Source organism: Physella acuta, unplaced genomic scaffold (genome assembly GCF_028476545.2).
Source record: "Physella acuta isolate Inbredline_101_S28 unplaced genomic scaffold, ASM2847654v3 ptg002703l, whole genome shotgun sequence".
NCBI lineage: Eukaryota > Metazoa > Mollusca > Gastropoda > Physidae > Physella > Physella acuta.
The window spans coordinates 22,823-28,695 of record NW_026734136.1 but is presented as its reverse complement, the minus strand read 5'-3'; positions in this window follow the sequence as shown (position 1 = coordinate 28,695).

The following is a 5,873-nucleotide window of genomic DNA, read 5'->3' as shown; positions in this document are numbered from 1 at the left end:
CCTCCCCCCCCCATTGCGGGGTCTGGCGGCACTGTAGTTCCACCCCTGGTCTAAACTAGACTTAACATAAAGCACATGATTTTATCTAATGATAATATAAAATAATATCTACCAGGGCGGGTAATTAGTACCATAGGTACCTTTTACCGGACATCGCATGATACGCTACATCCTAAGAATGTCCGCTTCAAGTTTGTAATTGGCGAAATTTACCAAACAAAAAATATCATTTATTAATGAAGAAGAGTGATGTCGTCAGCACCTTAATACTTTTAAACCAAGATACGCGTATCCTATTCAGCATAGCACAGAAAGACAGCTTAACATTACATCAAACAGTGACAAAATACAAACATTGACTTGCAGCTTCGCTTTTACGATCGATTCCACAATTTGTTACTTTCTCGTATATACGAAGTATAGAGAAAGTCTTGTAATCCTGCAAAAAAAATCGAGATTTTTGCAAATCTCAACTTTTTACATCTCACTGATACGGAAAAATATAATTTTGCAATCTTGTCCGTATGTCTGTGTGTGTGTCTGTGTGTGTGCGTGTGTGTGTGTGTGTGTGTGTGTGTAAACACGATAACGTGAGTACCATTACAGCTAAGTTGATGAAATTTCATATATAAGTATATTATCAGAATCGTAGATCCTGATAAACTTTTGAGCAATTTCCGATAACCGGAAGTGGTACTTTTTCTACTTTGAATTTTTCAAAAGCCTATAACTTGAGTACTATTTCAGATAGATAAATGAAATTTCACATGTTGGTATAACATCTAATTCTCTACCTTCTGTCAAATTTTGAGTAATTTCCGTTAATCGGAAGTAGTAATTTACGCCATTTCCGATTTCTCAAAAAACGCATGTAAATTTATAAAGTACTAATAATATTCCGCACTATTATGCACATTTTGTTTTGGCGTTCGCTTGGTGCGCATTTTTTTTTCTACGAGATTCTATTCTAGTTTTAAAAGGTTTAGTAATTAAAAATCATGTCTATAGTCCGAGTTATTTAAGAATGTTCGAGAAAGTTTAGGGGAGATCACTCCCGGTTTATTTTTGTCAGCACACATATTTCATGGTGTAGAATAATTTAAACGTGCTAACGCGACTTTCCATCGGTTGGGTTAAGTAAAATTATGTCGGTACTAATTTCACACAGGTACGAATTATAGGCTTGTTATGCCAACAAAAAATACTACGATAAAACTGTAATTATTTACTCAAAATAAAGCTGCGTTAAAATAATTCATTAATATGATAATATTCGGATATCATTGCACATCAGATTCTTATTGCATCTAAGACTCAAGTCTAGAATCTACCAGAAGATGACGCCAGTGGCGTAGCCAGGATCGTCTCAAGGGGGGGGGGGGGGTCCAATTTTTACCCGGGGACAAACTTTCGATTTGCACACCCCCCCCATACTTTATATATATATATATATATATATATATATATATATATATATATATATATATATATATATATATATATATATATATATATATATATATATATACCGATGGGTCTATGGGGGGGGGGGTTATGACCAGTGGCGGAACTAGATAAAATGGGCCACCCCGCAAAAAAATTTTTTGGGCCCCCTATATATGTATATATATATATATATATATATATATATATATATATATATATATATATATATATATATATATATATATATATATATATATATGTATATATATATATATGTATATATATATATATATATATATATATATATATATATATATATATATATATATATATATATATATATATATATATATATATATATATATATATATATATATATATATATATATACACACACACACTCAAACACAATACGAATATAGGATACTCCTTTCTGGCCTGATCGAGTTTTGAAAAAAAAATTCATGTAAATCTAATCACAACAGCATGTCATGTGTATGAGTGCATTGGTCTGTTTTGAAAAAAATCTCTGTTTTCATGTATATCATATACTTCTAATCATTAAGTCGGTCAAAAGTGTATAAAGCTTTGTATAAGTAATGGTGTCTCGTGTTATGTTTATTTTTATGTTTTTTTGTATTTATATTATTAACTTTAACTACGTTTCATTTTTATACAATATCATTCTTTAGTACTTATTTTTTTTAAAATAATAATTAAGATAAGTAATTGCTTTTTAATTTGATTATTAAAAAGAGTTTTTGAGCACCCCTATTTGACTATTTGAAAAAGGGAAATAATTTATGCAAGTGGTTTGAACGTTTGCCTATCTTTCACACTACAGCTGTGTTCATTTTTTTTTTTAAATTTTACGCAACAGCATGTCTTAGCTACTATATAACATAACTACTGTATTAGATGTGTATTCTGTTTGTTACTTACAAAACCACTATCAAGTTGCCAGTGACGAAACTAATTTATATATATATGTATATATATATATATATATATATATATATATATATATATATATATATATATATATATATATATATAACACGCTATCATTCGTGTATTCATTTGAGACGTCTGCCTTGTTCTCTAGAACAGTGGTTATTAAACGTAAACAATGTAGGCACTTTATTTCTTGGATATTAGTTGTTGGAGCGCTAGTTTATCAAAACTACCACCGATTCGAGCCAGCGTTGTTGTTGGAGCGCTAGTTTGTCTACACTACCACCGATATGAGCCAGCTTAGTTGTTGAGGCGCTATCTATTCTCTTTTTATAAGGCTAAGAGCGGGAGGGGAGGTCTGAGAAAGGAACTTAAAAGGGACAACAAAGCACCAATGTGATTTTATCTATCAGTACCAAATTTGGGATGGTCTCAAAATGCCGTCTTAATCTAGCGGTCTCAGGTGATAAATGCAAGGAAAATAATTTTAACTATAAAAATTTTTTTTATGGGCGGCTGTGGGCCCCCTTAACGGCTTGTTCCCCCCCCCCCCCAGGCATTGCGGGGTCTGGCGGCACTGTAGTTCCTCCCCTGGGCTGTACTCAACAGCTTCCAAAGTTTTCATGGCGATTGCAGTAATGCAAAATAGACAGAAAAGTGTTTTTCACATGCACAACTATATGTGGCCAGCTCACGCGTCGGATAACCTTCTGATTTGGGGGGGGGGGGGGGGGGGAATCCACAATTACGTCACATTTTTTAACGACTAACAAAAAGCCAGACCCTCACACACCCCCACCTCAATAACGTCATTTATAAATAGTAATTGACTATTAATTATATAATAATGTTCAATTAATTTTAAACGTTCTAATTAATTTCTAAATAATTATATAAAAAATAATCTTACCTTCCTTGTTTTGTGAATTAGATGTGCCTAATACTAATACTATGCAAATAAATCAATATATGTTGACTAGTGCTGTCTAATGTCAGACAAAATGTGCTAAAGTGGTGAATTGTACGGTTAGGAAGTAGTTCATAAACGATACATTGGTCTACTCGATACTTGCGAGGCTAAAAAAGAGGGATGGGATGGGGGTCGGCTCGGGAAAAATCTTGAAAGAGACAACAAAGCGCCTATGTACCACCGCCCATTAAAAAACTTACTCAGGGGAGATAATTCCAAGTATAGGCCTTAAAAGTTTACTATGATATTTCTTGTAAAAGTAAAAAACAAGTAAACGTATATAAAAACGAAGTTTCTAGTATTATATTCTTTTTTATTATTTGTAGGATTCAAGATAGTACATAATACAAATTCAACCACTATCACAAACACATATTAACATTGAAAAATGTACAATGGATTTCGGCGGGTCCCTAACTTATGCCGCAAAGTAGAACCGCGCATCATGAAAGCCACTTCATATGTAGCGGCTTCTCGTGCTATGGTCTTTGTTGTTTTTTTAAAAAGAATTTTGCCGGCGACAGCGTGTGTTTGATTGTGGGGAAATAGAACTCGGCCTTGACGGCCTTAAAAAATACAACTATAAATAAAAAGAAATTTGATCCCCATCCCCTGCCCCATCCGTCACAGTACACTTTGGAGGATCGGTCAAACAGTTACGTGTCCTCTATTTAGCTACCAAAGGGGGGCAACGAGTCAAATGTGTCATTCAAATTTGAAGCGTTGCCTATATTTTACACTGTATTTTGTGTAATGGATTTTATTTTTTTGCTGAAGAGCGTGGTATAGTGACTGTAAAATAAAGATAATCGTACCGCAGCTACAGTGTTTTTCTTTTACAAACTAAATATCATGGCAAAAATGCACGAAAATTAAATTCAAAATTTTAAAAAATACTAATTATGGTCAGCAGTGGGCCCCTAAACGGCCTGCCCCCCCACCCCCCACCCGCCCCCCCCCCCCCCACCCGCATTGCGGGGTCTGGCGGCACTGTAGTTCCGCCCCTGTATAGATCTTTTGGTTATTTTTAGGCTTAAAAGCAAGATCATTGTATCCTAAAAAAACGTGGGGCGCCGAAGTAAAAGTTATATTACTATTGATTAGATAATACTATTGACTTTTATTAGGGAGCTTGTAGAGAGTCAACAGTATTAGAAACTGTAAGAAAATCACGGCGCCCCACGTTTTTCATCGCTTATAGTAGAGTGATCGCTTGCATTATTGTGATGTATAGTATTTATTTTCTACTCTTTAGTTCAATCAGAAAACGTGAGTTTTTTAAAACTTTTTTAATGATTATTATTTTCTACTTTTTAGTCTTTGTCTGTTTGTTTGCATTGAAATCTTGCTATCGATTTTATCTTTTCACTTTTTTTGGGTAAACGAAGACAACTCGTAAAAAGACAACTCGTAAAAAACGAGAGACCCTTTCTTCTTCGGTCTCAATCGCAAGTGAATGATTGTCAGAGGTTAGTTGATAGCGGTTAGGACGAGGGCTGGTTACTGACTAGAACACATAGATTTGAACCCGTGTCGAGTGGGATAGCAATCGTGTGCCCAACCACTCGACCATATCGTCTCCCCCAAACTGGCCACCAGTGGTAATAGTTACCTCCTGTAAGTTTAAAGTCGGTTCAAACTAAATTATCTACCCCTAAGCCTGTCGCGACGTGGGATCGTTCGCTTCACTGCGCGCGGCAAGAGAGAGGCGAGCTACGCGTCGCTCGTTTTTTTTCTAATGGCTCGCAGAGGAGAATTATATATATAGATTATATAGCGGTCTAAAATGCTCAATAAAATGTTTCCATTGATCAATTTAGTAATAATAACAATTGAATATTCTATGGTCATCCAAAAGAACGCTTCCCTGAAAATTTCAGCGCGCTAGCTAACTGGGAAGTGCCAGAAATTTCGATCGCAAGATTTGATTGGAAAAACAAACAAACAAACAGAGCAAGCAAGTTAAAGAAAACGTGGGAAAAAAGAACGGTAGGTTGCGTCTTTGAAGTTGTCTATATGTCTGGCGGTCTCTCGAGCTATAGTCTGTGCATTTTTCTCAAAGACGTTTGCCGACTATCGTGTTTGTTTGTAACAGTAGAAGAAAGATAACTCGACATCCACCTAATTTTTTTAATTTAAATTTTTTAAAAAAATGTATAATTTAGCCAGGATTTTTGGGCCCCCAATCCGCCTGGGCCCCCCCCCCGCATTGCGGGGTCTGGCGGCACTGTAGTTCCGCCCCTGGTTATGACCCCCCCCTGCCTACGCCACTGGGTGAAGCTTTGTTCGGGAAGCCGACCATTCCATACTGCCATGTGTAGACTATTTCTTCTACTCGTAACTTTGTTCGGGAAGCCGACCATTCCATACTGCCATGTGTAGACTATTTCTTCTACTCGTAACTTTGTTCGGGAAGCCGACCATTCCAATTCCATACTGCCATGGGTAGACTATTTCTTCTACTCGTGTGTGAGTGACAGTAGAAAAACAAAGATATATTCAG